At 46.7% G+C, this 26,595-nt stretch overlaps 1 protein-coding gene across 2 annotated transcripts in view; it reads left to right on the top strand.

Moving 5' to 3' along the window:
- The window catches only part of ZBTB7C (zinc finger and BTB domain containing 7C), a 263,506-nt gene that overhangs the window by 127,459 nt on the left and 109,452 nt on the right, over window positions 1–26,595 (top strand). For both annotated transcript variants that reach the window (XM_090037757.1, XM_090037758.1), the window contains exon 2: window positions 11,490–11,551. The gene's annotated coding sequence lies outside the window, so the exon portion shown is untranslated. The remainder of the gene's footprint in view (window positions 1–11,489; window positions 11,552–26,595) is intronic.

Here is a 26,595-nt window from a genome sequence, read left to right as displayed (position 1 = left end):
TCTCATGCTGTTTCAGCAGTGTTTTTGGGGGGAGGGTTTGAAGGGGTTTGGATTTTTTGGGGTTTGTATGGGGTTAGATCTAGGTATCAATTTTCTGGCAAGCAGCAACTACATGTATTGTCAATTTAGACCCTGGCATCTTGCTTTATTTTTATGCTGGAAATAAAGAATGAATTCTCTGTTGCTCGTTTTAAGGATTTTTTTTTATTACTACCCATCAGCGTAGGCTCCAATGGCCTTCCACGTAAAATGGCTTGTTAATAAAAAAGACCTTAATGGAAGTGGTGAAGTCTCTAGCTTTCATCTCTGGTCATGTGAAAAGGAATCACTTCTTGGGGTTATTGTGTTTGGTAAGTTTTGGAAGGGTCCTGTGTCTGAGTGCGCACACACAAGCGCATGCATGTTTTAAGGACCCTGAGCTGGTGCTGCTAGTGACAAAGCGCCCCTGGCTCGGCTGGTCGGCTGGGCTTGGGGAGTGATTGGTATCAGGTTCAAGCAGAATCTTTTCAAATCCCCCAAACAGAGAAGCAGGTGGAGTAGAAAACCAACCCAAACATGGTCTTCTAGAAAATGTCCCCAGTAAAAGCAACAGTGTGGTGAGAGAGAAATCAAATCTGAAAGCAAAATCACTGACAGTGGAAAAAAGAAGCAATAAATCACATAAATTAAAATAAAAAGGCAACTAACAAGAGTGACAATTATACAGTATCAGATAACAACACACCCTGAATTCCAGCAGGCTAGGAAATATGAAGCGAGAATCGCTCAGGTGCTTCTAGATACAGATAAGGAAAGCAATTCCCATTTAGTGATAGAAATAAAATAAAAGGTCCTGATAAAATGCTCCATGACTGGACTGGATTAGGACTCTAGCTGTGAAAATTCATTATGGGCATGCAAAAGACTGCATATCTTGCAGAGCAAAACTGACTACAAAATTACATTTATCTGGAAAAAAGCCGATTCATTCAGAATAAGTAGTTTTCTTTCAAAAGGAAGAGAGGGGAAAAAAAGTGAATCTGTGGAATATCTGTATCTGTACCTGTCATTTATTATGCTAACAAGTGTGCCCCTCTCAAGCCTTAAGGATCAGCACATTTCCCGGGAGTGAATGGAGCTACTCAGACATCCTGGGGCTGGGCTGTGATCCTTTTATATACACAGGTGGTGCTTTATTCCACCACTAACCACTGACTTTCACAGGACTTCTTGTCATGTAAGACACTGCTCAGCATGAACAGATGTCATGCAGTTTGGCCCCCAGGTCTCCAGGGCCCGTTGAAACAAGTCTGCTAGAGCACAGATCTGGAATCTGGATTTACATGCAAGAGCTCGTGTTTTGCCCCATCTCTTTTCTGGGGCCATGACCTTATTAAAGCAAAATTCCCACTGAGTTATTTGGAGGGGTTTGCCTAAATAAGGCTGAAGTACTGCGGGCTAATGAACTGACCCTGCAGTTGGACACAACCCTAATGTCTTAAGGGAGCCCACTGAAGCCATTTGGGATCTACCAAGGGACAGCAAGCATTGGGATGGGTGCTTACACTTCTCCAGGTACAATAATGTAATACTCACATTGTGGTCTGAGTAGCTAGCCTTGCCCCTGCAGTTGCTTTTGGGTAAACTCAGGTGAGGCAAAAGGGAGTGAAAATATGAAATGTGTTCAACTAAAGTATCTCATTTTGGTTTCTATTTACATTGACCCAAGGGGCATTTGCTTGAAGGGCCGTTTTTGCTCGTTTTCTGCCTCAATTCAAAGTGCTGTGCTAAACCCCTGTCTTTTAGCCCATAGGTGCTCTAGGGAAGGACTGTCTGTACATCTGTGTTACTTATAGCATTGAGCACCTGGCTAATACTGAGAGTCGTGGTCTCTTGCCCATTTTATTTTTGCTCCTTTCTGGAGCAGTTCGGTGACTCTGGTCGTCTCACTGCTGCAATTCAGAACTGAAGGGCAGTTTTAAAGCTGGTAAGATGCTCCTCGGTTCCAGTCTGCAGCTGGTTGGAAGGGTTTTCGGTAGGTACCTTTTGTGGGGTAGGAAGGCACAACTGCATTTCATCATAGTCAGCAGGCAAGTCCCATATAATGTTGAAAATAATAGGCCTAATCATATCACTCCATATCATCAAGCCTAATCATATCATCTCCATGGGACCATGGACAATGAATGGGATCTTGACATTGAGTTTAGTTAGGCTAGAATTAGTCCAGTATGGAACCGGACTAGTGCTTTTAGATGCTGGAATTAGTCTAGCACCTGAAAACACCCTCCTTTCTGAAATGGCAACTTTTTTTTGCAGACAAGTTCATTCTAAACTTGAAAGGATAAATGATCCCTGTGGCCTCAACTCAGTGTGCACAAACAAAATTCAAGAAAGACTTCCTGATCGTGTGGTAAAGCACTAGGATTTTAGTGAAGACTCTTGAGTGCGCCGTTTCAAACAAATAAGTTCTCCTTCTCCCGAAAAGAGCAGACGTGGCAGCAGTGGGGGTAATTTTTGTGCTCCACTGGGATAGTCCTCATGTACCCAAGCGGATTCTGGGATGCACGAAAAACTTGACTGCCCCATAATCTGGGAGCTACCATGTTAGCACTTGAATGGCAGAACTCAAGTAGCCTGAGTATCATCTTCATCTTCAAGAGTTTCAAGAACTAAACTGATGGAGAAATCCCCTTCTCCAGCTCCTGTGACAAAGTCCCCACCAACTTCTTGAGATCATCATGTGGCAGGATTGGATTGAAGCCTTTTGATTGGTGAGAGGCAGGAGCACAGGGGTGTTGCAGGATGGGGCAAGAGCACATTCCCGTTGCCTCACTCGGGAGTCTGGCTGCCTGCTCGGGGAGCGCTCTTGGTTCATTTTCCAGCTCCTGCATTTATGCAGCACTTGGAGCCTGCAGTTATCCCCCTGGGATGGCTGGGATGGTGTTCTCCTCCAGCATGGCTCTGCTAATGGGATCTGACCTGATGGCTTTATGTTTTAAGTAAATTAAACACAGCTGCTAGGAAAATACAGTAACCTGATGGCCCCGTGGCTCCATTGTCTGCATTGTAATTACAGCAGAGCTCGACTGATAGTCCCACTTTGAAATAACTGAAAGCTCCAGCTCCTCCATCACCTCTCTTTCTTCCACCCCACCCCCAGCCTCATTTAGTCAGATGGGCTGGTGGATAAGCTATCGTGCTATGACATGGCAATTTCCCTCTCTCAGTCTTGGGCTGATCTGGTGCTACAGTATCTCCCCCATTCATCCTAGGTGTTGCCTTCTAGGTTGCACGTAGGATCATTTAAAGCTGATCATTTAGAGCTCCTTCAAGAACTGAAGGAGTAGGCTGCACTGCACCCCAAACCACGCTGTATGCTGGTGGTCCCCAACCCATGGCTCAGGGACAGCCTGCAAGGCTCTGCTTGTGTCCACAGGACATTAAGAGGTTTAAAATGGAGTTGACAGGGAGACACCCACTGCACAGGACTTGCCTTAGACCCATAAAGGGTAGGGACCACTGCACAACATTATGTTAACATTTATTCAGTAGATGGTCCATAAATAACTTTAGGACTTTTGAAAGATGCATTTCAAAGCTCCCAGCCCAACTCTCTTTACAGCCCTCCACAGGCTTGTTTTGACCTGGTGACACAGTGTTTCATAAATGCCATCTGCTTAGGAAGTAAAGATGTCAGCCCAGTTGATTTTCCTTCCTCAGTCCCTGGTTTGAGTGTATATTTGTTGAGCACGAATAGCGCCCACAAGTTCTGCTGTCAACATGCAAAGTCTGAACAGTCCCCGGTCAAGCCATACTTGCCTGGCTTCCTTACCAGGTTCCTGGTTTCTTTACCTGGTTTTCTCACCAGGTTCATTGAAAGATCTGCTAACGTTTGAATATTTGGAGCAGATCTAAACTTAGTGAGGAGACTTGTGGCTTTTTAATAAAATCCAGAAATGAGTTCAAGCTGCAGAACAGTAACCATCTCAGTGCCAGGAAGGGAGGGGAGTGGGTGGAGACAGGATTTCAGATGAACCCCATGTCCCACGTGCTGTTTCAGTAGAAAGGGAGGATATCTTAGCTCACGAGTGTATCTTCATCATGTACCAACCATCGTTACTAGGAGGACAGTGCAGTGTATTGTCAGGCCCATATTACTATTGCCTGTCTAACAGCCCTGAACTGAGTGCAGAAATACCACCTCAGTGAAGATACACTCATCCAATTCTGAAATCTGGAAGTGCTTCAGTGTCCCTGTTAGCCAAATTCTTCTCAGAACTGGTTTATTTTTCTTTTAATTTATGGGAATGGAGATTGTAGTGGCTGGGTCCCTGGTGTAATGGCCAGATCTCCACTTGATTTGCAATGTTCGGTCATGTATCTGCTTTGCGGAGGTAACCCGATGGCTGTGTGTTCAGGCTGATTGAAGGAACTGAGTGTGTGTGATTGCGCTGTAAACTTTATGAGAGCCTGTGTTTTATGATAAATTTTAAATTGACTTTGCAATCAGGGTACATTAGAGTTTTTAAAGGAACGTCATTTTGATGTGTTGCAGAATGCAGTGCGGTAATTTCCACTATTATATTGATGTTATCAACAAAGGAACAAAGCAGCTGCTGCTTGGCAGATTGGTTTTTTTAATGCATTCGATTTATATAATTTATAGACTATTATTTAGTGAGCAGAAACTGCAGTGTCTCCCACTGGCTCTCCCTTGCCTTCAACTCTTATAGGCATAAAGAGATTTAGATCATATCTAATACTTTTGTCTATAGATCTCAAAGCGCTTTGCAGTGGAGATTGGAATTATCCTCATTTAATAGATGGGGGAACTGAGGCACGGAGAGGGGTCATGACTTGTGCCCAAGGTAAGCCAGCAGGTCAGGAGCAGAGCCAGGAAGAGATCTGAGTCTGGTACTCTACCCACTGAGCCATGTTGCCTTATTTCATTTGTTTCTTTTTGGGGAATATTGAAATGCCCCATTCAGGCCACCATTGATTTACCTGCTGTGAAGGCCCATAGGAAAGCCAAGCCCCATGGCCCTCATCCTGCAATCGGTATCACATGGAGGCCCCAGGACTTAGATGGAGCTCTGCCTCAGTGCAGCCAAGGTGATAACAATTGCAAGCGCTGAGCTTGAGGACCAAGGCACAGATCAATACCTATCCATGCAGTGACCAGTTGTAACAATAATCTTCATCCTAATAATAAAACTAAGTGGGAGCAATGGTAAACTTACCACCCCTTTGAACGAGGAGTTTTTCAAACCTGTGTATGAAAGTAGGAATTTCAGAAGCGACTTGGGAGCTCATGGAGGGCCACATTATTAGAGGTGGCACTGACCTGCAATGAAACTTAAGTTCCCAATTAGGGTTAGGTGTTCTTTTATTTGTTTGTTTGATATGTTTGGTTTTTGACAGAAAATTGGGTGTTCGACTTCCTGAAATGTCTCACGCAAAGTCTCTGTTTACTGCAGACAATTTCAATATTTTGACAAGAAGCTGAATGCCTGAAAGCTGCGATGTTTCCGTTCAGATCTCTGCATGCTGTGCCTTGGGGAAGTTGTAGTTTTGGGTGTCTGCTATAAATGATGCTCCTTGGGTGGACTACACATCCCATGATGCATCCTGATGAGGGGTAGCCACATCCACTCCCAAGATGAAATGGTGCTTTGTGAGAAATGCAGTCCGCGATGGTTTTGAGATTTTTTTTTCCAAACCAGCTCTTCTCCTAAGGCACTTTAATGTTTTTGGACAGCCTGTCCTGAGATATCCCAGATGCTGTGGCTGCGGTTTTCGAAGGAGCCTGAGGATATGAGGTGCCCATATCCACAATGATGGCTCTGTCGGCATGAATGGGGCTGCTTGGCATACTCTCAAATACTCACTGCTACTTCCCGTGAGGAAATACAGTCTTAAAATTTGTATTTGACTATCTGACTATCTTTAGCTGCAGAGCATGATAAAGCACAGAACGTAAGCCATACAGGCTTAAACCGAGACAGGGAGGTTAGCTCGCAAAATTATTTATTTAATGTGAACAGATACATGAAGTCTTTTCCAGCTTTCCTATTGCCCAGCTTTCCTATTGTCTTCACTGAGGCCAAGATTTCAGCCTAGACCGTATCTGCAACAGGCTGGCAGTTTGCTTGTAACACCCTAGCAGAGGTTAAATCTGCCAGGAAAGGGTTAAACAGGTTTTGGTCACTCACCCGTATAAAAGGCTCACTTTGATGCAAAGGAGATAACAATGCTTCTGTATAGAGGGAGGATCTAGGGTGCCGGCAGGGCTGGGTGGAAGAAGGGACCATAAGAAAATCTAAGGGTGGAAAGTTTGAGCTGAACTCTGTTCCTGTGCCATTGGTTTTTTTAGCTAATGATGCCAAATCCCAGGAAAGTGGCTTTGTGTGTGTTACTTTTGAGATAAACAAGTCATGTAACGGGGGAGTGCAAGAAGAAAAATCTGATTTTAAAAGTGCTGAGCAAAAAGAGCTGATGGTAAAACTGCTCCATGACTGTAGCTTTAAAGAGCGTAATAGAGCTGGCACCAGCATCGGCCTTCCAGTTGAACGGAGGTGTAGGTTGTAGCCGCGTTGGTCTAAGGACATACTTTTTATAAGTATAAGACTTATTTTTTTAATTTTTATCATTTTTATTTTTATTTTTAATTTTTATCATTTATAATTTTTTATAAGAATAAGGACAGTTTTTTCCAACTCTTTAAGTTGGTGTAATAAAAGATATCAGATGCTCCCAAAGAACCTTGTCTGCCAGTTGAATGGAGGAACTTCAGAAACAGTGTTTCCACAACGGCTTCCATCCATGAAAAGTTTAGTTAAAATACAGAAACGATTTGTCTGTCGGGGCGGTTTTGTGAGCCTTGTTTGGGTGGAAATCAGTCCTCATCCTTTCATTGTCAAAGCTATTCTTTCATGGTGCCATCCAAGTCGCACAAAAATACTGTCCTAAAACCACGTAAGTTTGAGTGCAAATACTAGTTCTCCTTTAACTGCATCAAAACAGAGCGTGTCAAATCTGTGTGTCAGAGCTCCTGAGCTGCACCACGCAGGAGAGGATCCTCTTTTAACCCCCTTGTTGAAATCTTAATATGTGGGGAAAGGGAGTCTGTGCTCTGTTCCTCCTGGCGCTTGGCTGGGCCGTGCAGCCTAGCAGCCGGCACGACATGCTGCCGGGCCACAGGCTTTCCAGTATCTGAAGACAAAATCTCTTCTCTGCTACCTGGTTCTTAGACTGATGCATTTAAGGTCTGTGTCTTATCATGCTCTGAAGCCAAAAATAGTCAAATAACAGAGCCATGTTGCAGATATGACTGAAAACCATCCCAGACCATGTAGCTCAAAGAGAAAGTCATTGTCTTGGCAAGCTCCAGGCAGCAGCATCTCCTTCCAGCTACATATGACACAGCAAGCGAAGGAGAGTTCAGTGTGCTAATGAGAAGCAAAGGCTTGCCTTCTCCTAATACCATGGCAGGAAGAACAGATTCACGAGAGATGTGATGTGGCATGTTAAAGATGCACTCAAAGTGGTTAATTAGAAACCTTCTGTCATATCCAGTAGGGCGTGTTTGGCTCACTTAGAAACCAGACCAAGTAGCTAAAAGGGACATTGTGGCTGAAACGAAAGCCACAGCCGAGCCTGTTTACTTTATATCTCTTCATCTCGTGCGCCTTTTGGGAACGCAACCGCAAAACATTTTATTGGGCTGGCTCAGAACAAATGTTGTCAGTTCCCATAAACTATTGCTTATGGGAAAAGCATCGTGTTAGCTGTGCATCTTTGATCCTCTGGCCCGTGCTCTGTGTAAGCGCTCGTATAAAGAGCAAGGCCGTTTGCATGGGGGTTTACAAAACCTCCAGACAGGCTCCTGACTTATAGGCAGCCCTTCACACCTGTACAGAAAACACCTGGCATTCCTGCCAATCCCTTGCTTCGCACCGTAAGTTTCCCAAATGGGGTTTGTATGTGGTCTCCCAGGGAGGTCCGTCTTGTCTTCAAACTCGGGGCCCAGACTTGATGTAGCAAAACACTGAGTCACTACCAGACTGTATCTCCAGAGCTAAGTCTTTTGAGCAGAAGTTGAAGCCACCAAGGGATCATCCTGACCCTGCTGAAGCCACCTGAGGGTGTTGCAAACACTGCTTGTGCTGGTTCCACCTCCCCAAGCTGGAGCAGCGGCCTCTGCCCCATACCAGAGCTGCCACCACGTGCTCCACGCTGGAATCGCTGCTGCCATCTGTCCTGGGCCAGACCTGCCACCACGGGCTCCAGCCCAGATCTGGGGAGTGAGGAGCCTCACAATCCATATCTGGCCTGAGGCCCAGGGTGAGCTTGACACTGATGGACTTCAGCATCGAGCCTTGTGTCATATTGACCATGGATTATATTAAGCTCCCTGTCCCTTGGCTGAGAGTTTTCTGCTGTTGAGCAACAAAATAAGCCATTAGTCCTCAGCATAGCAGTTCCTTTCCAGCTAATGATCTGAATTGGGGATGGGGCTAAGAAGAGAGGTCAGGCTTAAGTGTACAAGGTCAGAGCAGCTCAATGTTGTCTGAAGCAGACACAGTCATTAGTGGCAGAGGAGGCTTGCTCCTGCCGGCCTACTGGCCTTCTGGTCTTCCCCGTTAGATCACCGAATGCATTGCGGTCGGTGGGATGTTGTGTAAGCCACTGTACACTGTGCAGGCTACCTGCAACTCTAGGCATTGTTTACTGCATAAAGAGATATCCACTAATTATTTAAGGCTGGAGCTGAGTGAGAAAGGAAAATATAGAGCATGAAAATGATTACCGGTTCAGTTCCCTTTCTCCTACTCGAGCACATGTAAATTGTAATCATCTCACCACTTGAATAAAATAGTTAAAATGCTCATTGCCCCTTATGATTCAAGTCTGGCACATTTACCTACCAATAGAGGTGAAGAGAAAATTCACTTTGCACAGGCCTGGTCTGCGGCGCTTGGTTCAAAGTGTGAGTGGAAGAAGCAGAAGAGCTGTTTGAGTGACTGCAATCCACCAGGAGATGTACGTGCGCCGTCTGGTCGGTTCCTTCTCTCAGCCCTGCAGTCTGCTTTTTCCAGCTCTGCCTCCCCAGTTCTAACCAGTGTCCTCTCTATTTTGTATGCACCGTCTCATGTAAGAGTTGACAGTGATAAATGGGGTTGAATGTGATCTCCTTGCGTCATAGGTAAGCAATTCAAAGATGAAGCACAAGGGGCAATGTCCTCTACCTGAGTCACTCCAGCTTGGGTATATTCTGCTTAGGTGTAGATTGAGTCTCATTTTGTCTTCACTGATTACAGGTGATGTTCTGTCACTAAAAGAAAGATCTTGTTCAGGTGCAAACATGGAGCCAGATTTGGGCTCAAACCTTCAACCTCCTCATCTGGGTCTAGACCAGTGTTCTCAACCTTTTTAGACTCAAGGCACCCCTTTTAGCTTTCAGGGTTTTTTTTTGTAACTATGGGAAAATAATAGAGCAATTCTTCTGTTGCAGAGAGCTCAGAAAGACTACAACAGGGCAGACTGTTTTTGACACCGGATTCTTATTTAAAATCTCTACATTTTGCATTATGTCTAGGTGTTTGCACACCTAACAGCTAATATTGTGTGGCACCCTTAAAAGGATCTTGTGGTACCCTGATTGAAAACCATCCGTCTCAACCCTCGGCCCATCTCTTGTTCCTAATGAATTCCAATTTCCCGGGTGCCGCCACGCTGCTCTGCTTGGGTTGCCCAGAACAGCTCATTTTGCTTGATCTGATGAAACACTTCTTTTCTTCTCAGTTTGAAAAGGATCAGGTCTGTGAGCATAAAATGGGGTCACAAGAGTGCCCCCACTATTGTTCTAGTCAAGTGAATGCAGGTGTAGCTTGTGAGTGGGACCCCACTTCTTTTCCATGCTGCCACAGGGTGATAGCAATATCAATCAGCTGCATCTCTGTAGTGGTCCTCGCTCTGAACATCGAAGCCAGTGGGATTTAAACACATGCTTACAGTTACCAGTCACTCCTGTGCTGTGGTGGTTCATCTCCCTTCTGCCCAGGCACAGCTCCTGTCCACTTTGCTTCTGCTGAATGAGAGCAGACCAGGGTTCAGCCTCTCTCAGCACAGCCCATTACATAATCCAGCCCTCTGCTTACGTTCCTGCTCTGATGTAATTGCCCAAGCCCTTTGGCCTGTAGGCATTTTGGTTCCCTGTTTTGAAATACAGAATCTGTCTCTCAACAATGTGTGAGTCCAATGTTTGCAAGTTGTATGGAGTCGTTCGCTGCTTCTTTTTTCCCTTTCTCTTAACTTCCACGCAGTACCATGAACAAAGATAACCCCCAACCTATACAACCTGGCTAAAAACGTCACCCTGGCTATTGCATTCACAGATGAAAGGCTTCAATTAAATGATGTTTGGTAGCAGTGAATTTGGCAAAAGCCACTGCATTCAGATTGAAGGTCTGGGTTGGTTGCGTATAGGCCTTGGGTTAGTATAACCCCATTGGTGAACAGATGTTATGTTCTGACTGCCTGGTCCGTGCAAGATATGGGGTGGTTACAGCCCCAGTTAGAGAGCTTTCAGTCCATTTACAATAGCTCTTGCTTTTTCTATGCTGAGATCCCTCGTACAGTCCTTGGTGTCTCAGTCATGCTGGTGTCCACCCAACCTCCTCTTCACAGAGGTGATGCCGTCTGCAGAACATGGTGGATACAACTGCTTCAGTCATTCCCCTCTCTTATTTCACAACAGGACGCAGCATCCCACTTTTCATTTGCAAAATGTTACGCATTGTGAAGAGGTTGATTATGGTTTGAATTATGGCAGTGTCCAGTGGTGGGGGCCTGTCATCATCTACAGCTAAGCTGCTGCCCTCAGAAGCTCACCGTGCAAGAAGGACAAGGTTCATGCTCTTCAGTGCAGCTGGGATGTGATGGGACTTGCCATATTGGGTTTCATATGATCTGTTACCAGACTGTGAGGGTTCAGGCTGGAGTAGAAGATGCCCCATGTGGAGTTCACTGGGATTTTCCCATCCTCCATTACTGGGAAATGGCCCCACGTAGAGCCTGGTGTTGGTAGCACCTCCAAGTCCATGATGTGATGTTGCTAGGGACTTTCATGACCCAGAAGGGCAGTTGTGGAGTGTGAAGGAGAATAAGGTGTGGAAAATCACTCAGCTTGGACAGCATGAGGTTTCACCAGAGTTTTATAGCCAAGGAGATTCAGTTGGGGTTGTGACTCCCTCAGGCCTAGCTCAGATACTCTCCCATGTACTGGTGCACACGTGGAGCACGTCCACAGGAGTCAGTAAGAACGACTAGCCATTATACATCCACATCAGGCCTTTACTTCGGGCCAGATTCACAGCTACTTGCAATGCAAAGGTGACAAAGAATAAGAATAGCAAACTTGATCCAGGTGAGAGCTTCTCAGGAGACTGGTACATCTCAGTTCTGGATCTGATCCTTTTTTCCTCTCCTTTCTTTGTTTTTTCCAGGACATGGTCAAGGTTACAAAGGGAACATCTGCCTGAAATTTGAAACCAAGGCAAGGGGAATTGTGAGTATGTATTCCTACTGCGTTGATGCCATTTATGTGTTGGGGGCTTGAGAAGATAGAAGTTATTCTCCTGATGGTGTATCCCCCTCAAGGATACACTTGTGGTGCCTGATTATAAGCATAATTAAATAATGGTAACCTACAGGATGCTGGGTACTATCAGCCATTATGGATGCTGGGGGGAGAGGGTGTTCAGTGCCTGGTGGTCTGGGACACTGATGAATCAGAAAAGCCAGACTTAACAAAATAAGAAATCATTCATCTGTTAAAACAAAGTAACATTTTAAAGGGACAGCACTGCATATTGTTTCTCTCCATAAATCTATCAAAACTATAATCATGTTTTACAAATGCACGTCTTTTCTTTCATGTTGTAACTTTTTCAACCTAGTGAGAGGAGACAGATATTTTATCAGCTGTACAGATCTGTGATTTGCTTAAATGTTTTTAACCCTTTGGTGCATGCTTTGGGATTTCCTCATGACTTGCCAATACACATCTGTGCAGAGGGCTCGTGGCTCTGGGTTTCCCTGGCAGTCATTCAACAAGAAAACAACTTCAAGTGTTAATGAGAACAGGACCAGATCCTGAGCTGGTACAAGTTGGCCTGAGCTGCATTGCCCTGGGCTGGGCTGGGCTGGGTCTGGACCATACAGCTGAAGTGGTCATTGTTTTTTCCAGTGGCCAAATCCTGAGTGGTGCTGAGCTCTTATTGGGTGCCTGCAACTCCCAGCTGATGACAGTGGGCCAGATCTGAAGGTCTTTCATCGGGGCCTGATACTGCCGGGCCTTACACAGTGAGAAGTGCCTTACTCCTGTGGTGTCTCGCTGGTCTACCATGGGCTGTTCACCTGCGCAGAGGTGCTGTGGGGATTATGAAGTCCCCTCAGGCCTCTGTCTGAGCTGCTTGGACCATGGAGCTGGGTATCCAGGAGCAGGTGGGTGCTGTGGGCTGAAATAAGAAGGCACTGGAAAAAGAGGGCAGCGTGGAGGGCTGTAGTCATGTCTCTGGCCCCCACTGTGGGCCAAGGGGTCTGAGATGGTGCACAGCAGTGAGTGTTATGGGCCAGCAGCAAAATGCTTACCCATCCCTCTCCTTGTCACCCCAGAGCTGTCTCTGGGTGGCTTCCAAGCCCTTGACCAGGGACGGTTTGCTTGGGGCCCAGTGCAGTCTGCTGAAAGTCACAGTGCTACATGTGTGTAGGGAACAAGGCCCTCAGGTCTCCTCAGACCTTCTTCAGGCACAGTGCATTGAGAAGAAGACGGGACCGTGCTCAGATAAAGGCAGAGCAGCTCCCAAGACCCCAGCAGGGCATCGCCTCTGGAAACCTCCTTGGGAAGGAAGATAATGCCACAAGGCTTCCTCCCTCTTTGAGCTTTCCTGGGATTGCACTGCCTGGGCTCAGCTTTGCCCCCACCCCTGCAAGGGGGCAATCCACAGAACCCTTTGGACCTGTTTCAGAGGAGCCCAGCACCATTCATGGGGCAGGACCTCAGGATTTGAGTGAAAGCAACAGATGCTCAAAACCTCACTGAATTTGGCCTGTTTTGTCATCTTCTGCAGGTTCTTGACCAGCCTCTAGACACCTTTGTAGTCTTCATCTCTCCTCATTACTCTCAGTTCCTCCCCAGCTTAATCATGATGCAGGAATTTGATTACTATGCTGTTCACTCCCTCTTCTGGGTCATTAATGAAGATGCTAAAATAAGTGCAGACTCAGATCCCTGCACTGCTATGCACCCCATGCCAGCATCGTGTGGGGCCATTCATGATTGTTGGAGCAGCCACAAAGCTTGTGTGGGTTTTTCCCAACTCCATGTCTCTTATGATGATGATGAAGCTTTTCTCCTAACGCTACTGATCAAGGGTTATGGGACAAGTGTGCACGTCCCCTGGTATAATTTGCATCAAGTTATACATTTACATCAGCTACTGCAGAATGGATATGAACAGATGAAACCTAAGCCAGTGTAATTTCCATTTTACCTCTGATTCTCTCAGGAATAATTTTGTGCTGGCTTGGGTGAAACTGTTCTGGGTTAGAGGTTTGTGTCATCTGTCTGCTACCTCTTTCCATGAGCATAAAGTCCATTACACTGATGCTGTGTTTCATTTGTCCATGCTCATGCATTTGTTTCTCCTTCTGATACCAGCATTGCATCTCTTCTGAATGGCAGAAGATGTCCAGGGCTCTGCAGGCCGGCTTCCCAGGGATGTGGAGTCTAGATACGTTTTAACTGTAACTTTCTTTATTTCCACATTTACAGCAATATTGAAAGGAGAAGGTCAAACAGCACATGGGGCAGTCCCTTCTTCTAGGATTCTCAGTCCAGTTCCAGTGAGAACAAGTCTTGAGTTCAGTACTGATTAATCAGAACCCAAATCAGAAACCAAACTCCTAAATTGCTCCCATAGCTCCTTTTCTCCCAACCTGATAAGAACAGATACAACACCCACGGTTGCCTAAAAAACTTGTAGAACTGAAAAATAAGCAGCATGTCTTCCCAAGAGTCACTGCTTGTTCACACTCTAAGGGCGCTGACACAAGTGACATTTTGTTGTGCGACTGACCCCCCGAAGCACTCTACAGCCGTGCCCTTACAGAACAGCACAGCTGCAGAGCACTTTAAAAGGGCCCAATCATGTGACAATCTGAACCCTCTTTACATGAGGGTTTGGATGAAGATGCTCCAAAGTGAAGCTCCTTCATTAATTTGTGTCACGTGTGCTGGGAGCAGGGCTGTGCTGATGAAGCTGTGCTGATCCTGGAGCTGTCTTCAGAATGGGATGGGGGGAGGGAGCAGAAGTAGCTTGGTGTGGGGTTTGCCCAGCCCATGCTGAAGGTGGGGTGGGTGCATCAGAGGTCGGAGTGGGGTCCAATCCATCCACCCTACCTCTAATACAGGTTGGGAAAACCCCAGATTGAGCTCCCTCTGCTCCTTTTCCCCCATCCCATTTTAAAAATGGTCCAGGGGATGGGGGAGAGAAGCCGGGGGGGGGGGAAGGGCAGGGCTAGGGCACTCACAGCTGCTCCAAACTGCAGATTGATCCCTCAACCCTGGGGACCCAACAGTGGGTCTGGGGGATTGTTGTAACTCATGGCGCTTCCTGTGAAACACCATGAGTTACAGCTTGTCTGTCAGTGCCATGAAACTTGGAAACTGTATGTAATGGTGACATCTTTCACAACACCAGTATTCGTGCTCATGAAATCTATGTGCCATAGGGTGCACATGGAAAAGTGTTTCCACTGGGGACTGGTAGGTGACCAGGACCTCTCAAAATGAGGCTATTTTAATATCTCTGTGCCTTAGCCCAGCATTTATCAACCCGTGGGTCACAACCCTAAAGTGGGTCACAAGAATATATGAAATTAATTTCTGAACAAACTTTAAAAATGGATCTACAGACTTTAAGAATGGATTCTCCTTTAAAGGAGAAAAATGTGGGAAACCGTGGCTTTTGCCTTGCAAACTGATAGAGTTCTAGCCTGCAAGGGCTGCTCGGGGCTCTCTATGCCTCCTAGACATACTGTGGGGCTGGAGGGTGTTGGGTCAGGAGTGAGAGGCGTGGGGTCGGGACTGGTCATGGATGCTTACAAATGATCCTGGTACAAAAAAGGTTGAGAACCACTGCCCTAGCCCCTGTCTATAAGGCAGGGATAATGATGTGCCTACCAGTGTCACAGTGGTGGAGATGTAAATGAATTAAAATTTGCAGTGCACTCAGATACTGGAGCAAAGGGATTACATTAGAGCCTAGGTGGAAAGGTGCATTTTACAGTGAGGCCAGGCTAATTTACATCTGCTGAGAATCCATCCTTTTGTAGGCAATCAGAAATCAGAAAATCCTGAAAGTAACCCGGCCTATTAACCATGCATTTGCACTATGCTTAGCATTAAATAATTGGCACTCTTTGGCATATTTGACTTGGATACTACTTAATGATTTAGTGAACTACCCATCAGACTTCCTAATCATCTCATGATCGTTGCTTGGGTTTCCACATGTTGCTTTGCCCCAGGTCTGCAAATAGATTGTTCTCTTGCAACCCTGCTTATATTTCTGCCTCTTTCTGTCTCTCTCAAAGGAGCAGTTTTGGTCTCCCTACAATTTACCCGGACGTTTCAGTGGGCTGTGACAAAACCTTTCTGCTGACTTCTGTGTGATCTGGCCCATCTGGCAGAGCCTCCCCCCACCCCCCACGAGAAGTAAAACTCTAATTTGCGGAGAAGAAATAGAATCGTTATCTCGATTGAAATAATTTCTTTTTCTTCCCCCAACCTACAAACTGATAAAACATCAAATTGGTAGGAGTTTCCTTATCGGCTCATAGAATTTGTAGGACACAAAATAATGACCTGTCAACTTGCCTCCAGCAGGCCAGTTCTTTAGCACTGCACCAATCACATAAACCCTACCACAAAATGTAGGACAGAATCCCAAGCTGTCTCGACAGCATTTTAATAAGGATATTTAAGAGGGCTTCTGAAAAGCCTCACAACCAGATGGATAATGTGTGAGCTGAGACTTTATTATAACCCCTTATTATTTTTGGTACCTTTAGGCTACTGTATTTACAGTACAGTGTGCACTTATGCAGAATTTAAGGTGGTTACTGGCGTGGGGGTACAGGATTCACTAACTAGGGAAACAGGTTGGCTTGAGTTCTGGGCATGTTTTTTTTCTTTTCAATAAACTGTTGGTTGGAAACTTGAGTGCAGGCCTGGCTGACAGTAGGTCTGATTCTACAAACTCCTTGGCCAAGGTTTTCAAACTGTCTGCTCCTAGCTGTGTATCAATCTAAGGAAGCTCAGTGCCTAATGTCCAGTTTCTGGGGAGGCTGAAGTCCTGCAGATGCATCTCCAGTCAGTGGAAGGTTTCCCGTATTCAGCATCTCTGTTAAACAGGCCTAGGGGATGTCAAGTTGGGTCCTGCAAAATGTAATGAGGCATGTCTGAAAAGAGTAGGAACCACTCATACCCACAAACCACTAAAGAGGCCCACCTATAAGTGGGCATCCGTTTAAATGATGCTAATGATACCAGCCCGATCTACTTAACCTGATTTAACACAATGTGTTAATTCATGGGGCTCTCAGCTGTTGGCACCTCAGTACAGTTCAGCTGGTTCCCTTACTGCTCAGAACCTGTGCTCAGCTCATAGGCGATGTGTGGGGCAGGGGGGCATGGAGGGCACATGCCGGCCCCCCCAGATTTCTGTGCTGATGGTGGGGTGTGGGGCTATAGCTCAGCCAGACCCAGGCCCCGGTAGCAGTGGGGGCATTGATGTTGGCATGATTTCTGCACTGGCAACAGGGTCCAGGGCTGCAGCCCAGCTTGGCAGCAGCAGGGGCTGGGGCATGGGCAGTGGTGGTTGCACAGAGTTGTGCCCCCCACCCGCAGCGTCAACACTTACGTGTCACCTGTGGCTCAGCCTCTGCTTAGCTGTTGGCATCTCAGTAAAGCTTACTACCTGGTTACTCAGAGCACTTTGCCCCTAACAGCAGTAGCTTTGAAATGAGGGGGACCCCGTCAGGTTCGGGGCTGCTAATAGCCCCGCACTGGCAGAGGGTGAGACAGGCTAGAGAGGCTAACCACATAGTTAACCTGGATAATTAAGTAATAAGCTGGGTAATTAAGTAGTAACCCGGATAGTTAAGCTGGGTAATTTTCCAATTGTCAAATGAGCCCACTATAAGTACGTTAGACTGTACTTGAAGACATTTTCCACATAGGCCCTGGGAATTGGAGTCACTGGGAGGTGAAATCTCTCTAGCAGCCCCTCACAACTTATTGGGGCTAGCCCTTAGCTGAGTTTCTCCCGTCCTGTACTTGGACTTGTGCTTCAAGCTTCTGGTTAACTTTTTTTCTTCTAGATCCAGTCTGCCAGGAGATTTCTGACAGGCATGTGGAATTGTTTTAAGCGAAGACATGTCTTAAGGTACCGGCTTAATATCTTTATGGAAGCATGCAGGTACAGTCACCAGAAGGACACCACTGAGTTTTGTATTCAACAGCTTGTTTGTCTTATGGTAGTACCAAAGTGCCATCAAACTGGTACTGCACATCACACGGTAAGAGACAGGCTCTACCCCAGTGAGGTTGCTATGTAGCTAAGTGAGACAAAAATTAAGTAGCATTATCCCCATTTTACCCTTGGGGAAACTGAGGCACAGAGCAGTCAAGTGGTTTGTCCAAGGTTGTAGAGAAAACCTGTAACAGAGATGGGACTGGAACTCATATCTTTTTAGCCATGTCCATAAGACCATCCTTCCTCTAACACTGCCTCGCTTGAGACTGAAGATCTGACCTTGCTCCAGCGAGCTTCAATTATAATGCCGTTACGGGGCTGCAGAGGTAAATCTTGTGCTCAGTATGCAGCTGCAGAATGGGGACTATGCAAAAATGTCTTTAAAAACAGAAAATGAATCTGGTTTCCACTGCCCCGGGCCTCCTGCTGTGGATCATCCCACGCTCCAACAAGCACAAGGTGAAGCAAAAGGACCAGCTAATACGGAAGGGTCAGTTCTTGGTCATTCGTCTCCGAAGCCAATTTCTGCCGCTTTCTGTTGGATGGCAGGCCCCAGGGTGACACCTGACTTAATAGAGGCACAAGTGTTTAAACCGCCTTGCTAGAAATGGCTGCTGTATCCGATGCGCGGGAGATGTCAGTCCCTCAGACGTGAAGCGGGTCAAGATTCTTATGTCATTGTGTGCATTATGGAGAAGAGAACAGAATGTGCTTGATAAAAGAGGGGACTTAAAAGAGACTCTTCTTTAGGAAGAGAACTTTCAAGTAGCACAATGCATCAAAGACCCCTCATACAGCCTTTGAAAGGGGTGAAAGGTATTACCTAATATTTTGATGGGGTGAATAATAAGCATCCTGAGTGCCAGGAAACTAATTTAGAAGTGCATATTGCACTGTATTTCCTCCATCGGAAGCGCTTCCCAAAAGAGTCCTTGACAAAGGATTTAAAAAACCCAGCATTTGGAGGCCAACTTTTCTCCCTTGAAATGCCCCCTTTTTTGTAATGTTTCCTGGTAAGAGTTACTTATGAAAAGATGAAATGAAGTGTGCGCTGGAAGCAGCATGTCTCAAACAACGCGTGGGAGCCTGGAAAGTTCCCCTGCGCTCCTTTTGTTCCTTAATATTGAAAGCAGCACTTGCAATGTGCTGTAATAGGATTCTGGGGGTGCTGAGGCATATATTAGCATGAGGGGCTCAGGCATTTGGATCTGGAGATGTCTTAGAAGGAGCCCTACAAGCACGGCCTTTGCTTTTGTTCCAGTAGATGCTCCATTGTTTCTCTTGGGCACAGTCCAGGCCGCAGCATTGATAACCTGTTGCTCTTTGCAGCAGGAGAAGGGACTCTTGAACAATACTGCAGGTGCCAATTACATCTCGGGTGGTACAGTCACACTGAACATGTCTTTTTAAACCATAACTCATTCCTGGAATCACTTGAGTTACGAGCGAAAATATATTGCACCTGCCATTTCCCACAAAATGAATGGCATCGTCCTCTCCAGGTGGGGCTCCAGGCCACATAATGGTCCATATGCCCCAGAGGACTTGAGTGGTGCATGGGGGTTGTGTTCAGAGACTTAGGGGCTCCATCCCTCTCTTGCTGAAGTCAGTGGGAGATGGGGTGAGCACCAAGGTCCAGAGCCTTGAAGTTCCTGGGGGCTTTATCACTGGGCCTGAAGGAAGCAAGGATTGTGGAGCCCTTAGTAGCCTCACCTCCTGAGTGGTTGTTCCCCAAGAGCAGTATCCCATGAGATGCTGAATTTCCTCCAGTTCTCACAGGGACCATGGGAGGAGCAAACTCATCACCTCTCTGGGCTCCCCTGTACCTCCAAAGAAGGACCTTGACATGATCAGAAAGAGAGCTATGTGAACTGGAAGTCGCAGGGACCGGGTGATGGGGTTTGGAAGCTGATTAGACTAAGGCTGTCTGTTGGGCGAGATCGGAAGGGCTCTGGTGGTGTCTCTGAATAAGCTGGTGGGCTTGGTTTTCATTCCCAATGGACACATCGAGACAGCCTGCACTTCTCAGCTTTCTTGGGAATCCCAGAAGACAAAAGGCACAGACTAAAGAGACCACAGAGATTGAACTGACGTTTCCCATCTTCAGGACAGAGGTGAAATGCAGCCCAGGTGCCGTCTCTCTGGGATTGTCAGGGAAGCACCTTTTGGCCTTTTAAAAAAAAATCTTTCTGTCTCATGGAAAGTGCCTGGGGAAGAGGAGAAGAGCAAAAGGAGCAGGCGTAATTGAGTGAGAATTATTACATTACCCTCGACAAACAGGGCTGCACACGATGGGTGCAAACCCTCCTGACCTGGGCCAGGCACAAAAATCTAAAGGCATTTCCAACCCCAGCCCTCCCCAGCCCTGCCTCGCAGAACGAGTGCCTCCTCCAAGCCAGCTCCGTTCCCCGCTGCCCTCACTTGTCACATCAAACTTTATTTTTACCATCTGTGGAGACGTAGTTAAATTTTAGTGCTCACTTATCTCCTTCTCCCCCAGGCCACAATTAATTGAGGCCAGGAGGCAGGCAGAACTGCTCAGGCAATATTTACAAGACGAAGGGAATGTTAATGGGTCACTTGGGTCAAGCCCATGGATGGGGGAGATGGTGCAGGTGGGGGATGACAGTTGGCGAGGGAGGAAATCAGTGGAACCTCACACCAGCCCCCAGAGTGATTAAAATCTCTGGGAATTAGGCCTTTCCTGAATGTGAATAACACCCACCCCCTGCTTTCCTCTGCCTCCCCATCCCTCCGTTCAAATACTAGTGCTGGGGCTTTTGTGTCTCTGGGACTTTTCTGGCAGACGACTAGCGGTGATGCTGTGGCTGAGAGCTCAGGGGAGAACAGCGCAAGAGCAAGAGCTGGCTGCGTGGTCTCGCAAAGTTATGAACTTATCACATGTCGCAAAAATAGAGCATGAAAACTCACAAGGAAACAGCAGCTGCCGGTCCTGCAGCTCAGCCTGGCGGCCTCGCTCCGTGGTTGACCAACCTATAGCACTCGTGTCGCATCAGGGATGCTGCTGTGTTAGGCGCTGTACGGCTGTAGAGTGAAGGACCCACCCCTGCTCCAAAAGCTGACAGTGTCAATGGGCATATCTAGACGTGCACTCAATGTGACTGAATATACTCTGGCTCAATTTGAGCAGGAGTAAACTAATTCTGATGTCATCATTGACACATGCGTTTAAGCACAATAATTTACTGTGGCATGGGGTAGTACCTCCGACTGATGGGACTGTCCTACGCTGGAGTAAATTAATCTACTGTGCACTAATTGTGGTGCACATGTAGCTGGTGACACTTTACTGTGCATTAAATTAAGTCTAATGCACCATAAAGCGCACGTGTAGACGCTCCCAATGAGACCAACGCGGAGGTAATGGAAACGTGTGGGAGGAGTTTCCAAGCACACCCCCCCTTGTTGAGCTGGCACCAGGTGGGGGTTTCTTCTGCCCATTGCTGGAGGGGTGGGTGGGCTCTGAGGGTGGATGGCCACCCAGCTGGGGGCTTTTCCCACTCCGGTTCCCGTCCAACCCCACCCACCAGGATTTACAGCAAATGGGAAAGCTCCCCTGTATGCAAGTGGCAAAAGTGGCCAACGCAAACAATCTCTAAAGTGCCCACTGAAAAAAATCCCCTTCAAAACAACCTCATCCAGTTGCCTGGGAAGTAAAGGAAGAAAAAGGGAAAAGACCAGGGACCTACTCTGTCTTTTGGGCACTGGTCAATAGGAAGAATGAACAAGGAAGATCTCTGGTAGGAGAGGAGGTAGAGCCTAATGGCACCACAAGGCCTGGCCTTTTAATGTTGTGCTCGGTCATTATATCCTGCCTTCATTGGGCTTTTAATTGTTATTCGTTTGCTTTTTTTGCCTGTGCCAGCCCCGCAGCAGCTGGGCGAGGTGATGTGGGTGCTTTATAGATGCCAAGTGTGTTGCTCTGGTGAGAACTGCATAAAGGCAGTAGAGAGTAGGCACGCTTAGTCTCACAGAGGCCCTTTTGCATCTTATGGCGGCTTCTGTTCCAGCTTTGCTTATCTTTCCTACCTGCTGCTGCTACTCTGAGAGGTGAAGCTGGCACCGCCAGCCTCTCACCCGGTGCCGAGGCTGCATTTTTAAAGGGCAGCCGCACAGCACAGTAGGTCCCAGAGTGACGAGCGATTGTCGCCACAAATAAGCTACGAAACATTTGTTGTCATTGTTTGGGGAAGTTTCTCCTTCTAATTGGCATTTCGGAGCCCAGTGCCAGAGGCAGCATCTGGCTGAAAAGTGATATCATTTATGACACTGGGAATGCAAGATGCCAGCCCAGGAGACTGTAAAGCAGTTTGCAGGAAAGAGGATCCTGACCTGCAAAGTTTGAATCAAGCAAGAAACTCCAGCAAAGACAGGAGGAAGCAGAGTTGGGCCTGGCTCTCTCTCTCCCGTGGCTTTTATTATCCTTTGAGGCTGGGCCTTCCTTTAAGGAGGTTAGATGCCCACATTGGGACTGGGGTTACGGAGTCTCTTAAGCCCCTTTGTTCATACGCTGCATTGGTTAGAGTTCCTTGTCCCAGAAATTCGTACCCCAAAGCTTGCAAAGAAGAATTTTTCCAACTGTTTGAGTTGGTCTAATAAAAGATATCAGATTTCCTAAAGAAACTTGTCTACCCATGTCCTTAGACCAACACGGCTACAACCTATACCCTTGTCCCCAAAATGCACCCTTATTTAAGCCTGTGCCTCCACTGAAATGGTACCGGCTCTCAGTGGACATCACTGTTGGCAAGGGCAGGAGCTCCCCTTTGCTCGGATGCCTCTGGAAATATTGAGTAGAGGCAGGCTGCAGGTGTGGCAAAGCCAGTGCCAAGCAGACCCTGATCAGTACTGTCTGCTTGCATATTGGCACTTTTCTGTAGCTATCTGCTGCCATTTGTCTCATGCTCACATTTGTAAGTACTTTGAGGTAGGGCATCATTTCTTTCTTCTGTGTTCATACAGTGCCTCCCACCCTCAGATCCTAGTCCAAGGATAGGATTCTTGGATAATAATAATATAATCACACTCAAAGAAACAGAAGATCAGGGCGATCTCCATCAACTGACTCTGTTTTTCTTAGCCTCCCACTGCTTGTGAAGCAAATGTATTCAGTTCCCTTCTGTATAATGCAGTGATGTGCACCCATCGCTGAAGTGTTTCAGTGCTGGATAGCAGTCCATTATTGATGGAAAGAAAATCCTGCCTAGTAAAACTCCATGGTAGCAGATAGTAAATTGGGGAAACAGGTGTGCAGCGTTCTAGACCAAGCCACAAGGTCCGTCCTCAACACTGTAGACCCACTTTTTGACTTGTACTGAATGGTCAGATGAGGAACTTTTGCTGGCTCTAACACTGAGACATTTGCTAGCTTCCTAGGGCATGTCAGTACTGCTGACTTACTGTGTCAGGCCACTCTGCGCTGAAGCATGTTGTGCTTAGAGCTAATTCATCCCCTAAGGTGCAGTAAGGTGGCTACATTACTTTGGGTTCAGGAGGTAGCTTGGGTAGAGCAGTACAGTGTCCCAGCCCAGTGCCTTCTGTTGCAGTAAAATAGTGATACAGGCATGTCCTTTGTTCTTGGTTTCCTTAGCTCTAGCTACGATGTCCTGCAAGGAAGGAGAATGGAGGGGATGTCTGTGGGTCTGAGAACTAGCCACTTTTGAACCTATCTGATGCAGCAGGTGATGTCCTTCTTTAAAAAGACATTTGGACTAGATCACTAAGGCCCATCCTTGCAGAAGTACAGTCACTCCACCCGCATTTGGGGTAAGCTGTGCTGCCTGAGTGACCTGTAGCTCCTATTATCCAGCTCTGGGCCTTGCCCTTTGGGGTTTTGTATCTCAGAGCAGGATCCAAAGCCCACCCTATTGAATATCAACCTTTCTATTGATATCAGTCAGCTCCGGATGAGCCTCCTGGAAAGACGGTGCAACAAAACCAAAGCTTATGCATGGTGACAGGCACACCTGGCTCTGTAAAGTTCATAGTGCCAGATTGAGCAAAATGGATGGCTTTCCCAATCACTCAGGATTTAACATAGGAAAGGAAACAGCAGTCTTCAAGGTAGATCTGTCATGCTGCTGGTTCGAAGTGATTGCAAGCCCTGTAATCATTGCAGCTGGTCTCGAGTCTGTAACAGGGTTTGTGGGCAGCATTTTGGTCTGTTCCCCCTTCAGGTGGTCCTGATGCGAGTAGACAAAGAGATGGTTGGTTGGAAGTTTGGTAATAAAGAAATCTAATGTCCTGGGGCCAACCGGGTAAATCCCTGGCAGGACCCCCAGTCTGGCCAGGCAGGGGAAAGGGCTACAGGCAGCAATAAACAAGGGCGCTGCGCTGTTACTAGAAGCAGGCCACATAGGTTTAGGGCTGGGTCTGACTTTGCTGTATGCACATGTATTGAAGGCTTGGGTTTTGGTGCTGCGGAGCGCACAGAGCTCCCTAAAGCAGTGGCAGATGGAGTGTTTTGGATCAGAGTATTTTTTGTTCGGTATTTTTGGATGCGAGACCAGTTTTGCACACACATGCTGGACTAGAAGCTTACAATCCAGCCTGACTAGGGAGTATCTGGACTGCCTCAGGAGTGAGATAATGATTGAACAGTGACAATTCAATGCCGATATCTGTATGTGTGTCAGATCAGCTGTGCTAGCAGATGTACTGGGGATTGGAGCTTCAACCAGGCCCACTTCCTCTCATGGTTTTCCCCACAGCTGAAACCATTTCTCCTTCGTCTATAAAGCAATCGTCACAAGTATGCACACAAAAAATCTGTAAGCGTGGGACATCTCTTGTCTTTCTTCCTGTGTCTATCCATCCAGTGTCTGCTGGGGTAAATGGTAAAACGTCCCTAGTGTAATACCGAACGCCATCAAACATTGATGACATAGGTTTGATTTAAACCTGTGCTAACTCCTTTGTGCAGCCGGGCAAAGATCCTTCATCACAACAATTTCACAGTCCTCCCTCCACAGCTTTTCGATGAAAATCAAACTTTCCCAGAAATTTAGCAACGTTTTCAGCAGTATTTTTTTTTCTGGTGACCAATCAGAAATGAAAGCTGATCTTCTCCCCTGCCACCCCCTATTTTCCATAAAAACAATTTTTTACTAAAATAGTTTTCCTTTGTTGGAAACCAAACTTTTTTTACTGGAAACCAATTTTTTGTTTCTTTTACTGAAAATGGTTTTAGAAAATTGTGCTGTCAGCTTGACTAGTTAGGATTTTCTGAGCTGTGACTGTTACAGAATAAAAGCTTGTGATTTGGCAGGGGGAGGTGATGGAATTAATTTTGCAGCCCTTCGAAGTCCTCTGACAGTGGCTGGAGAATGTTTCTATTTTATTAACCGGGTGATTTATTGGGGCCTGTTTCTAAGGATTTTGATGCACAGGGCTAAAATGATCTACGCTTTGCAACTTTTTCAAGACTATTTTGTTTTATTTGTCTCTATGCTACTGGACCTATAAATAGTTCTTTGCCATTCCTTGTTACGAGGAGTGAGATTTGGGAGAGGATTTTTGTCTGGCAGTCCATCTAAAACTGAGGAAATGTCATTCTAAATGCTGTTAAAATACAATCGCTCACTGATTTACCCAGTAAGGAGTGCCTTTTTAGTATGAGTTGTATGCTGAATAAAAGCAGTTCAAGTGGTGCTTTTAATAAATAGATAATGGAATGGCATTTTATCTTCTGCTTTCATCCATTATGTTAGTGTAAGGGTGCATAGCCCTCTGATAGATTTTAAGATACCAGAGGCAGAGAGTCAAATCAATGTCTTTGTATTTCTCTGAAGCAAATTTAGTGCTCGTGAAAGGGGACCCGTTTCATAGCCCTGGAAACCGAAATCTTCGTGCTGCCGAGCAGTTGCGTTGTGTGCACTGCTGAATAGCTGTGCGGCTGTGTGTCTGAGAAGCAGAGGGGTCCCACAGCTTGGGATGAAAAGCGGGTCAGTCGCTTTGGCCCGTTCAGTCCATATGCCATCAGATACAGCCAGTGAAGGTGCCAGTTGTGAGCTTGTCCCTCTGGAACCGGGTGCGGGCCGTCCTAGTCATGGCAAGGGAATAGATTCGAGCAGCCATCTGGCAGTGCAGCCGATCCCTAGAGTATGGGTGGGTTAGTAATTAAAGGCACTGGACTGGCTCTCCCATGATGCCTAGTTTCAATTCCCATCTCTGCCTGCACAAGCATGTGTTAATCACTTAAGTCCTCCTCTTGCAAAGCACTTCACGTTAAGTGCAAGTCACTAGACCTCAGGAAAATGGGGATAAGGGAAGTTGCAAAAATAAATTAATGAGTGAGCTGCTCATGGAAACGAGGCCATACCAGTAGACAGGCAGAGGCTAGTTAGTCATCACTAACCTCCTTTGGATTTGAAGATATGGAAGTATCCATCGCCAGGGCTGTGGTGCGTACCCATCCACGTACCTGTGCTAATTCTTCAAGGCCACAGTGCGGTATGTCTCAGTGCTGAAGGCTTCCCTCCTCCTCCTCCAGGAGGTTTTGTCCCAGGAGGAAGGTGGGGTAGGGAGCTGCTGATTTCCCCCTTGGTGATGCAGTGCTCATGAGCGACTCTAAACTGCAGGAAACAGACAGCATGCTCTTTTCAATGGTGCCATTCAGGGTAACCGTGAGCGAGCCTCACCTGTACTTGTCTGCCAGAGTGTCTGCCCCCGGCAGCCCAGAAAGCAATTGGCTGCTGGGGTCAGAAGGAAACAAGAAACTTTGGGAATGAGGAAAGGCTCATTCATCCCATCAAGGCTCATCCTCTCTAATTCATTGTTTCCATCACACCCCCAGCGCTTTGCCGCCTCCCTGAATGAACCCAGTGTTTGTGCCTCCGAGAACAACTCAGTTCAGTGAAAAATTAGACCTGCCGCTGTCTCACGTTTGCTCTGAATTGCCTTTTTTTCCTCTCTTGAGCTGCCCTTGGGGACCTGCCTGTACAATAAAAGGGTACCTACACTCATCCCTTCCAGTACAATAGTCCAAAGG

The sequence above is a fragment of the Crocodylus siamensis genome, chromosome 3, assembly GCF_052110815.1.
Source record: "Crocodylus siamensis isolate JL-2025a chromosome 3, ASM5211081v1, whole genome shotgun sequence".
NCBI lineage: Eukaryota > Metazoa > Chordata > Crocodylia > Crocodylidae > Crocodylus > Crocodylus siamensis.
The sequence above is the reverse complement of the archived record's forward strand: the minus strand, read 5'-3'. Positions and strand labels throughout refer to the sequence as shown.